Genomic DNA, 12,759 nt, shown 5'->3' on the forward strand with positions numbered 1-12,759 from the left:
CTTTTTATGGGAACTTGTGAGATAGGAGCCACTGAGAAACCAAGAGAAGTCAGCAAGCTAGTAGCAAAGCAAAAGGTTTGTTGAGAGGTCTCACAGGAGTAATAGAGGGGAAGTAGTTGAGCTGAGACCAGTTCCCACCTGGGTGAAAGAAAAAAAAACACCTCGTTATGGGGAAGTAGTCTTGTCTTTCTCTGATTGGGTGTCTCCAGTCCACACCATGGGCAAGTGTAGTCCCATTCCTCTCCATCTGGGTGTCTCTAAACTGCACCTTCCAGCCCCCTAAACCCACCTCCCAACCATCCACATGGGTGTTGCCCCACCCTGGTCTGCCTGCTGCAACATCCTGCCTTGCTGGCCTGGGTGCCTCCATACAAGATCAGACCAGACTGTCATTCCTGCCTTTTTCTTTATATAAAAAAAGAAAAGTAAGGGTGAGTGGAATGGGAACGTTAAAGGTCTTCTGACTGCTTCGTGCTGAGAGGGTACATAGATTTTATAAGCTCATGGCAAGGGGACTTCCACTTCTTGCATTGGATTATGGCATACAGGATGGTACCCTCTTAGTAGCAGAATGGCCTTCACAGCTTCTGCCACAGTGGCTTTAACTGTTCTCCTTATGAAATTGATTAACAGCTTAATTAAATAGGCTCCTACTAAAAGAAATAGTAATAAAATGAAGAAGGGGTAATTAGGGGCAACAGCAGTGCCTTGAATGATGGGGAGAGATAGGAAAGCAGAGTTGAGAGCCAGCTTCCACTAGTGTAGGCCTCATCCTTGGCTCTTTGTGTCTTGTCAATATTTTTCATCAGTACCTCTAAATCTTCCTCAACTATACCCATATTATTGATACAGAAGCAGCATGTCTCATTAAGCATATCACAGGTGCCTCCTACCTTGACTATTAAGATATCCAAGGCCTGTTCTGCAGGACTATGTCAGGTAGGCTATTAAGTGACTCTGGCTGCCTATCTATCATGTTGACGGTGGCATTCCAGTTTTGTTGCAGGGTAATGGGTATATTTATGATGGATCTTTCTAGTAGTGGTATTCCTGCAAACCAAAAAATACCATGAGCAATGGAGTGGCCTCCAGGCCTTTGCAGGATTGGGTTATCATGTGCATGGGTCTGCTAGAGATCTCTTCAGCCTAGTGTATGGTTTGGGCTGTGACTGGAGAGAAACACTTTAAAAAGTGACAAGGTTGGGGACACTCTCAGAAGAGGCCATTTCCTGCTGAGTGAGTATGTCTCCACTGGGGACAAGTTTTACTATAGTGCAGGTTCCAGACTAGTACCTAGAGAGGACTAGATATACTTTGGTTCCATACAAGAAATAAAATCCTGTCTCTCTTAGTATAAGGGCAGTTGTCCAATATCCTCTGTTTTGATTTTCTGAGATCAGGACTAACGGAGCTACACTGGGGAGCAGAGGGGATCCCCCTATGCTTCTTGGTACAGTTGCCATTGGACAGAGGAGCTGTTGAAAGATTATGTTGGTGTTGGCAAACTCTGTTGAGGATAAATCTAGTAAAGAAGGTTATGCAGAGTTCTCTTTTGTGGCATTTTTGGAGGTCTCATTTATTTGGGTGTATACTACACCTGTTCTGTCCCCTACTGCCTAGGTGCTTTGGGTAAAAGTATGCACTTGTTCTTAGAAAATGGAGCTGTGATAGGTAGTGTTGAGACCTATCCCTGGTGGGTTTGTGGGGGGGGGGGGGGTGAGAAAATTGCCTTGTTGTGCCAAAAGACATAAGTGTTATTGTGTAGTTGTGTGTGGTTAAAAGCACCTAAGTGAATTGTCTTAATCCCTATACTCAAGTTTTGGAAGCAGAAACCAGCTTTGTCATATAGAGTGGGTGGCTGCCCTATGCTTTCCCCACTATTGGGGTCAGTTAGATTTTGCCGCTAGTCACAATAGTTGGGTTTGGAGTGTTAATAACTCAGATATGGTTGCTGGGATAATGATGAGTTTAATGCCCATAGTGGAGGATGTATTGGGGCATATCCAGCAGATGCTTTTATGAGTAATGTTGGCTATGTGTTGAATTACAGGGGTGATGGGATGTTTAAAGAACAGGGTGGGAAGGATGAGAGGGAAAAGGAGTAGGAGATTGGTTTTCACATTGAGATTAGTGTAGGAGGTCAACAAGAAGCAGGGTAAGGATAAAAGTATTAACCTGTGTTTCCTGGGGGCTAAAATCCTGTAGGTCCCCTTATAGCCAAAGGTCTCTGATAACTTCTTGGAGCTCAGCAATGGACTCTAGGGGTTTATGGTATAAAGAAAGTTCCTGAATGATAATATGGAGGAACAGCATCATACCTGCAAGATGGAGGTCTTTTCGCAGCATAGATTAGAGTGTTTACTTTAGCCTGGAGATTTTTACCTTAAGTTCTCCAATGGGGATACAGGTACCTGATGGTTTAGAGGAGGGGGGTCCCCTCATCCTCTGGAATGGGAGCAAGTGGCAGAGAATTTGGTACTCCAGCTCCTAATGTATCTGAGGGTTATAACTGTGTTGCGAGTTTAAGACAAGAAAAATGTATCCAGGGCCCAATCCCTTGAAGCTTAGCCACTGTGGAGGTGGTAAAGAGGACTAAGTATGGGCCTGTCTGCATAGGGGAAAGAGGCTTCAGGGTTAAGGTCTTTATATAAACATAGTCTCCTAGGACAATTGGAGGGGAGGAGAGTATTTCCCTTAATGGACTGGGAAGAGAATCATTGGCATAGTCTCTAAGGATGTTCCTGGTATGTGTTAGAATGGAAAACTAGTCCTCATATGGCGTGTGGCTGAGAGGAATGTTGCCGAGGGTGAGATGGCACCCAAACATCAGCTCTAAAGGACTTAACATGTGTGGCTTGTGTGGAGTTGCCCTGACTTTCAGGAGGGCTAGGGGTAGGAGTGTCCCAGGTGAGATGAGTCTGGGTGGTATGTTGTGTTAAGTGAGTCCTGAGGATGCCATTCATCCTCTCAACCTTCCCAGATGACTGGGGTCTGTAGGTTGTGTGGAGCCTCCATATGATACCTAGAGCCTGGGACACCTGCTAGGTAATTTGGGAGATAAATGCTGGGCCATTGTTTGATTGAAGGGATGTTGGGAGGCCAATACATGGGATGATTTGAGTAAGTAATTTTTCTGTTACTTGTGTGAATTTTTCTGAGGAAGCGAGGAATGCCTCTGTCCACCCACTGAAGGTATCTATGAATACTAGGAGATATCTGAGCTTCCATATTGGTGGCATGTGTGTGAAGTCGACCTGCCAACCCTGGCCGGGGACCTGTCCCCTAGCTTGATGAGTCAGGAAAGGGGGAGGTCTCAATCCCCCTTGTGGTGTTGTTTTTTGGCAGATGACACATTGCTTGGTTATTTTTTCTAGGGTAGAGAGTAAGAATGGTGTAGGAGGGTCTGACAGAGAAGAGAGTTGAGGGGTCTTGCACTGATATGAAATTGGTTGTGTAGGTCCGTAAGGATTTGTGTGGCATGTTGTTATAGTAAAATTACCTTGTTGTAAGAGTATACCACCCATAGGAAAAGGTTGGGGAGATTTAGATGTTCCTTGTTGGTGTATGGTGGTTCTTTAGAGGGCACTACCAACAGTTGACTAAATGGCTGGGTGTTCTAAGTTTGTCTTTTGGCCTCAGTGTCTGCTTTAATATTTTCTGTGGAGATGTGATCTCTCTTATGTTGATGTCCCTTGCAGTGAATTATAACCAGCATGTTTGGGTAATGAGGCTGCCTGGATGAGGTTTCTGTTTAATGATCAGGGAATGTTTAGAGGTGAGGTATCCTCTCTCTCTCCTGATGGGGATGTGTGAATGTATGATATGGAAGGCATACTAGGAGTTGGTGTATATGTTTACCATCTGTCCCTTGGCAAGAGTTAGCAACCTGGTTAGAGCTATAAGCTGCCTGTTGGGAGGCTGTTCCTGTGGGGAGATATTTTAGACTGTAAAATATCATCTAAGGTGATGATTGCGTAGCCCACGCCCTACTTAGCAGCCTTAAAGGAACTCTCATCTATGAACCAATTGGGTGTAGGTGACAGAAGAAGGCTTCCTGGAGATTAGGGAAGGGATGTAAAAAGTGGTGAATGACCAGGCTACAGTGGTGAGAATCTGTAGACAAGTCAAAGAGAGGCAGCAAGGAAGTTGGGTTAAGACCTTGAGGGGAGGAATGGATTTACGCTTGAGGGTATGATAGAATTTGAGCATGGAGAAATTGTAGCCAGGAGGGAGAAGCATTAGATATAGCTGGGTGTGTGATGAGAGGGCTTATGGAGTGAGAGGAATATACCATCAGGTTGGCACATGGAACTAACTTAAGAGCCTCCTGAATAAGGAGGGCTACTGCTGCCAGGGCCCACAGGCAAGCCAGCCAGCCTAGGAATGGAGCATCTAGTGGCTTAGAGAAATAAACTATAGACCTCAGGTCAGTCCCATAGTGTTGTGCTAAGAGGCCTAAGGGATAACCATTACAGATGTCTGTATATAGGACAAATGGCTGCTGGGGGTCTAGGACAGGTAAAGCGGGGGCCTGCCCAAGACTGTCCATAAGTTTCTGGAAAGATTTAGAAATAGACTTTGGGTTTTCTATGGGCTCCTGCAAAGGACTGGTGGTCACCTGGTATAAAGGTTTAGCTATTAGACCAGAGTTGGGAATCCAAATCCTAAAGAAGTCGACTAGCCCGAGGAAGGAAAGTAACTCCTGCTTTGTCTGAGGTAGAGGGGTGTCAGTAATGAGACTTCTAAGCTGTTATGTGATGGCCTTATGGGTGGGAGTTAGTAAAAGCCCTAGGTAGGTGACCTGAGTCTGAGAAAATTGTCCCTTTGCCTAGGAGACCTGATAACCTTATTCTAATAGGAAGTTAAGAAAGGCAATGGTGTGCTCTTGCAGAGTAAAAGGTTACCTACATATTGGAGCAAAGTGCTGGGGGCTAGGTCTGTCTCTCGTAGGTCAGAGGCCAGGGCCTGACCAAAGGGATGGGGGCTGCCCCTAAAGCCCTGAGGGAGGACAGTCCATGTCAGTTGTTTGGTTAAGTTTCTAGTTGGGTCTGTCCAACTAGAAACTAAGTGAAGGCAAAGAGGTTCTGTGATTGGGAGGAAAGAGAAATGGCTAAAAATGCACCTTTTAGGTCTAGGACAGTGTAATGAGTGGTTCCTGTGGTATTTGGGAGAGCAGGGAATATGGGTTGGGAACTATGGGGGTAATGGGAACAGTCGCCTCATTTACCACTTGGAGATCTTGTACGAGTCGGTATGTTCCATTGGGTTTCTTTACGGCCAAGATGGGGGTGTTGTCTGGGGAAGCTGCATTACACAACAGGCCTTCTGGAAAGAGATAGTCTATAATGGGTGTGACTTCTATTACGGCCTAGGCAGTGAGGGGATATTGAGCTTTATTGGGGAATTTTCCAGGGCCTTAAGAGCTACCTTGAAGATGGTGGCAAGACTGGTGGGAGCAGAGTCCATTTCCCCAAGTGCATGGGTGGAACACCTAACTGATTTTTCTAAGGAATAGAGTGAACAGCCAACAGTATCCCAGAATATATGGAGGTTGGAGGCCAAAACTGTAGAAGACATTGAAAAACCAGATGGTAAGGAGTTTACTTTGGGATGGTAAGGTCCCTGGGACCAGCACAGGGACCAGGGTGGCTGCAGATCCAGGCCCAGTGCCTGCTGGGCCTGCTGTAGGACTCTTGGGAGAGAGCCAGGTCAACAGCTCCCTCCCCTGCCATGTGGTGAAGTTTGAGCAGCACCAGGATCAACCTGGATGCTTGAAATTGCTGGGGAGAATAAGGAAAAAGTGGCAAACACATAGGGTCGGTGTGCACCTGCTAAGACTGTGGATGCCAGCTGGGAAGAGTTGGGCCATAAAAGATCCTGACCTGGATTGTCTCTGTTGTGGTTGGAGAGTTGGGCTGTGTGAGAGGCCAGATGTGTCTTTGGAACAGCAGGCTTGAATAGGAGGAATTTTTCAAAACAAACAAACAAAAAGGCGCTCGGTGGCTGTTTAGGGAAGTCCCCCACAGCAGCTGCCCCATCTCCCCCAGCTGTGTCCATGCAGCCTCCACAGGCTGGGCTGTGGGCCCACCTCTGCCACCAGGACCTCAGCTGTACCCCTATCCTATCCCTGGCCACAGCAATGGAGAACACGCATGCCCACAACCCCAGGGATGCATGACCAACCCAGCCACACTCCCACCCCCACCACCACAGCAGCGGGGGCAGCATACACCCACAGATGTGATCCCACCTCAGCAGCACAGCCCTGGAGATGAGTGTGCCTGACTCCACAGCCAAGAGGCACAGCACACCCAACCCAACCACCTCGGCTGCAGCAGCAGAGGAGGCTCATGCTTGCATCCCCTGCCAGCCATGGTGGCATCCCCGCCATACAGCAGAGGGTAGGGAGGGGAGGGGTGGCCTACTGGCTTGCTAAGAAGAAAGTGGAGATGCCCCCCACAGAGGAGAGCAGCAGGGCTCAGGGAGTCAGCAATCCCCAGAAAGACTTAACTCAGTGGGGGAGCTGAACTACCCTGAAGAGACTCTGAAAGTCCCTCACATCTAGGACAAAAAAGACCAAGAAGGTGGTTTGTGAGTTTCCCTTAACTGGTGCACCTCAAGCACAGCACAACTGGTGGATTGAAGGTATAGACCTGGCACAGAAGGGAACTGGGAGCCCTGCAATGAACTGAGGAACTGGGCTGGAGCCTAGGCAACTATGAAGAGTACAGCTCAGAGGTGGCTCCCATCCACTGCAAAACCACAGGAAGGGAGAGAAGCAAACCCATCCCCCAACAGCCTGCTGCAGCAAGAAAGACCAGCAGAACTGGCTTGGCTGGTTTAAAGCCAACAGGAGGCTTTTTTCCCCCCTTCTTTCTTTCTTTCCCTTTTTTTGTTTTATTTTTCCCCCACAAGTGTGAAAGGACTAGAGCCAGACACAAAGAGGGATCATCCCAACAACTGAGACAGTAAGACAAATTTCACTTTGCTATTCCAGAGAACTTGCAAGTTGTTAATTTGTATTAGTATTTTTTCATAATTTTTACTTCTTTTACTTTATTAGTATATTTTCATTTCTCTTCATTCTGTTTAGTTTTCTTCATTTTGTTTGTTTAATTGCATTATTTGTCTCATTTTCTTTCTTGTCTCTTTCATAATGTATTTTTGATTTTCCTTCTTTCACTTCACTTGTGTTCCAATAACACACTGCTCTAGGTCCTGTACTTCCTGTTCTTGTTATTCAGATCACATAGATTCTGTCACATGATTGTTGCTCCATTACTATGGTAAATAATTGCTGTTCTATACAACTGTAAATACTACACAGCTCCTCCTGGATATTAGGTCACTTCAGTGTTGCTGTACCTTATTAGTGTCGTGGTTAACTCTATTCTCTTGCACACTATGCCTACTTTCTATCCTGTACTCTCACTATATCTCATAATCTGACCTCCCACAAGCTCACTGTTTTCTGGATTCAACTCACAGGCCTTCCCCCCTCCAATAGGTGTCTTATCTTTTTTCCACCCTATCTAAAAAGTGGTTACTTGGGTGAAATATCACAGTTAACACTATACTTATCCAAAGGATCTCCCATTTCTTCTCTATGAGTTGTTACTTTAAATCCCATAGAATACGCTCCCGCTCTCTTAATCCATTTTGCCTTCCCCCTTCAACTAATCATATAAAGAGTAGGTGGGAGCTGTGAACACCAGTATACCTGCTAGAAGAGAGAACCCACCAACAAAGTAACCACCAAAAGATAATAAAGAAAAATGGTGAAGGAGTGGGTGGAAGCCACACTAACCTCCACCCAGGACCGATCTGGAATTACAACTAACTGGTGGAGAAGTTACCCGCAACAAACAACTGAACAAGAGTGAGAGAGAAGCCTCAAAACCTCAGACAAACAGAAGAACCAGCTTTGACCCAACTAGTCTGCAAATGCACAACAGCACACAAGATGTGGTGGGCGGGGTGACCCACAGATAACCAGCTGGAGAGAAGGACCCACCAAAGAAAGACCCAACAACAATCAAAACCCAAAGACATCCAGAAAGCCTACAAAAATGAAAGCCCAAGAGGAGTAAGTTCAGGAGATCAAGGAAACTGCACCACTAAATCTTGCAGGTCTCCCACAATAGAATTTTATGCCACAAAGCCAGAGGGTCAGAACACATCAATTTAAGAAGCAGAGGCTAAAAGGAAGAGTCTCACAAACAATGGGAAGACTAAGAAACAAACCCCAAATGAAAGGAAAGGAGAAAGCCTCAAAAAGAATGCTCAATAAAATAGAAGCAAGTCAACCATCAGACACTGAGTTCAAAGCAATGGTTATAAGGAAGGTCAATGAGTTCACAGAGAATTACCACAAAAACTACAGGGAAACTACAATGAACTCACTACAAACTACATCAACACGAAAAAAAATAGAAACTATCAACAAGGGCCAAGAAGAAATGAAGAGTACAATTTCTGAATTGAAGAACACAGTAGAAGGAATCAAAAGCAGGATAGATAAAAGCAGAGAATCAAATCACTGAGCTGGCAGAGATGACAGGGGAAAATAAAACAAAAAGAGCATGAAAAGGAATAAAGACTCAGAAAGACTGAAGAAGTGTTAAGGAAACTACAGGACAACATGAAATGCAAAAATATCAGTAAAATAGGGATACCAGAAGGAGAACAAAAGCAAGGGATAGAAAACCTGTTTGAAAAAATAATGATGGAAAACTCCCCTAACTTGACGAGAGAAAAAGTCACACAAATCCAGAAAACACAGAGAGTCCCAATCAAGAAGAAACCAAAGAGACCCACTTCAAGACATATCATAATTAAAATGGCAAAATCCCAAGACAAAGAGAGAATCTTAAAGACAGCAAAGGGGAAACAGAAAGTAACATACAAGGGAGGCCTGATAAGGCTAGCCACTGATTTTTCCATTGAAACACTCCAAGCCAGAAGGGAATGGCAAGAAATACTCCAAGTAATGAAAACCAGAAGCCTACAACCAAGACTACTCTATCCAGGAACCTTCTCAATTTAAATGGAAGGCCAAATAAGGAGTTTCCCAAACAAAAGAAGCATCAAAGAATATACCTCCTCCAAAACAGCTCTGCAAGAGACGCTAAAGAATCTGCTTTAAGAAGAGGGAAAAAAAGAGTGAAAGGGAGATACACACGGGTATGAAAAAATGGCAAGAAATAAATACCTATCAGTAACAGCATTAAACATAAATACATTAAACACTCCAATCAAAAGATATATAATAGCTAAATGAATAAAAAATCATAACCCACACATATGCTGTCTAAACCAGACCCACCTCAGAATGAAAAACCTACACAGACTGAAAATGAATGGCTGGAAACAAATATTCCAAGCAAATGGACAGGAAAAAAAAAATCCGGGGTAGCAATACCCATACCAGACAAAATAAGCTTCAGAAAAAGGGCCATAAAGAGAGACCCAGAAGGTCACTACATAATACTTAGGGGAAGAATCCATCAAATAGACATAAACATTGTAAATATATATGCACCCAGCATAGGAGCACTCACACACATAAAGAAAACCTTGGAAGAATTCAAGAAACATATTGACATCAACACAATTATAGTAGGGGATTTTTAACACCCCACTGTCAAAAATAGATCTTCCATTTTTGATCTTCCAAACAAAATATTAACAAAGATATTGCAACATTGAACAATATCCTAAATCAAATATCTAACTGATATATATAGAGCCTTTCATCCCAAAGAAGCAAAATAAACATTCTTTTCAAATGCACATGCAACATTTTCAAAGACAGACCAAATGATAGGACCCAAAACAAGCCTCAACAAATTGAAGAAAATCAAAATCATGTCAAGCATTTTCTTTGACCACAAGGGACTGAAACTAGAAACCAACCTCAAAGAAAAAAACTCAAAAACACTCAAACTTATGGAGATTGAATAGCATGCTATTAAACAATAAATGGGTCAAGAATGAGATCAAGGTAGAAATAAAAAATTTTCTGGGTACAAATTAAAATTAACTCAAAACAACCCAAAACTTATGGGACACAGTAAAGGCAGTCCTGAGAGAGAAGTTCATAGTGATACAGGCCTACCTAAAAAAGATAGAAACATTTCAAATAAACAATCTAACCCTTCACCTACATGAACTGAAGGAACAACAGCAAAGACAACCCAGAGCAAGTAGAAGGAAGGAAATAACAAAGATCAGAGCAGAATTAAATGACATAGAGACTAAAAGCACAATCCTAAGGGTAAATAAATTCAGGAGCTGGTTCCTTGAAAAGATAAAGAAAATCAACAAGCCTTTAAGCAGACTCATCAAGAAAAAAAAGAGAGAGGACCCAAATAAATACAATCAGAAGTGAAAGAGAAGAGACTACAACTGATATCACAAAAATACAGAGGACTATGAGAAATTACTATGAAGAACTAAATGCCAAGAAATTTGAAAACCTAGGTGAAATGCACAAATTTCTAGAAAATATAATCTTCCAAAACTCAGTGAAGGAGGAGCAGACAGCTTGAACAGACCAGTAACAGCTGATAAAATTGAAACAGTAATGAAAAAACTCACAACCCACAAAAGCACTGGACCAGACGGTTTCCCAGGAGAATTTTACAAAGCATTTAAGGATCAGCTAACCCCTGTACTTCACATGTTATTCCAAAAAATCCAAGAAGATGGAAAACTCCCAAACTCTTTTTATGAAGCCAGCATCATCCTAATCCCAAAACCAGATAAAGACATAACAAAGAAAGAAAATTTCAGGGCAATATCACTGAGGAACACAGACCCAAAATTCCTCAACAACAACAACAAAAAAGGCAAACTGCATCCACCAATACACTATAAAGATCGTACACCATGATCAAGTGAGATTCATCCCAGGGATGTAAGGATGGCACAATATTTGCAAATCAGTAAATGTAATACATCACATAAACAAAAGCAAAGACAAAAATCACATGATCATATCAATATATGCAGAAAAAGCATTTAATAAAGTACAGCACTCACTTATGATAAAAACACTTAGCAGAGTGGGAATACAGGCAGTATTTCTCAAAGTATAAAGGCCATAGACAAGAGACCTACAGCCAACATCATACTCAATCAGCAAAAACTTAGAGCTTCCCCACTAAGATCAGAAATAAGACAAGGATGTCCACTTTTACCACTCCTATTGAACATCGTATTGGAAGTCCTAGCCACAGCAATCAGACAAGAAAAAGAAATAAAAGGCATCCAAATTGGAAAGGAGGAAGCAAATCTGTCATTGTTTGCAGATGACAGAATAGTGCACATAGAAAATCCTACAGACTCACCAAAAAACTACTCAACCTAGGAAGTGAATTTGGCAAAACAGTGGGGTGCAAAATTACTATTCAGAAATGAAAGGTATTTTTGTACACCAACAATGAAGTATCAGAAACAGAAATCAGAAAAAATCCATTTGATATAGCAACAAGAAAAATAATGTGCCTACGAATAAACCTAACCAAAGAGGTATAAGATCTGTACTCAGAAAGCTACACAACAATGAAGGAAGAAATTAAGAAAGACACAAAGAAATGGAAGCATGTATCATGCTCATGGATTGGAAGAATTAACATCATCAAAATGTCCCTACTACCCAAGGCAATTTATTAATTCAATGCAATCCCTATTAAAGTACCCATGACATATTTCACAGATATAGAAAAAACATTTTAAAAATTTATATGGAATCATAAACAACCCCAATTACCTGCTGCAATTTTGAGAAAGAAGAACAAAGTAGGAGGGATCACAATACCTGATATCAAACTCTATTCCAAGGTCACTGTAATCAAAACAGCCTGGTACTGACATAAGAATAAACACATAGATCAATGGAACTGAACAGAGAGCCCAGAAATAAACCCAAGTCTCTATGGTCAATTAATGTTTGTCAAAGGGGGAAGAAGCATAAGGTGGAGTTAAAATAGCCTCTTCAATAAATGATGTTGGGAGGCCTGGATAGCCATATGCAAAAAATGAAACTCGACCAACAACTTACACCACACACAAAAATTCAAGGTGGATAAAAGACTTAGATACTAAGTCATGACACCATAAAAGTACTGGAGGAAAACATCAGCAGGAAATCTCACACTTTCCACATAGCAATATCTTCACCAATATGTTCCCTAAAGCAAGGGACATAAAGGAAAGGATAACAAATGAGACCTCATCAAATTATAAAGCTTCTGCATGGCTAAAGAAAACAGCACTAAAATGAAAAGACAACCAACTGTATGGAAAAACACATTTGACAATGATACCAGACAAGGGTTTGATCTCCAAAATATATAAAGAACTCACACAAGTAAACTCCAGGAAGACAAACAACCCAATTAGAAAATGGGCAAAAGACTTGAACAGAGACTTCTCCAAGGAGGAGATACAGAGGGCCCAGAGACATATGAAAATATGCTCAGTATCACCAGCCATCAGAGAGATGCAAATTAAAATCACAGTGAGATGCCATTCACACCATTCATAATGGCCATCATAAACAAATCAACAAACAAGTGTTGAAAGGGATGTGTAGCAAAGGGAACTCTAGGGCACTGTTGGTGGGATTGAGGACTGATGTAGCCACTGTGGAAAACACTATGGAATTTCCTCAGGAAACTAAAAATGGAACTGCCTTTTGACCTGGCAATCCACTGCTGTGATTATATCCTAAGAACTCTGAAACACCAATCCAAA

Source organism: Phyllostomus discolor, chromosome 3 (assembly GCF_004126475.2).
Source record: "Phyllostomus discolor isolate MPI-MPIP mPhyDis1 chromosome 3, mPhyDis1.pri.v3, whole genome shotgun sequence".
Taxonomy (NCBI): Eukaryota; Metazoa; Chordata; class Mammalia; order Chiroptera; family Phyllostomidae; genus Phyllostomus; species Phyllostomus discolor.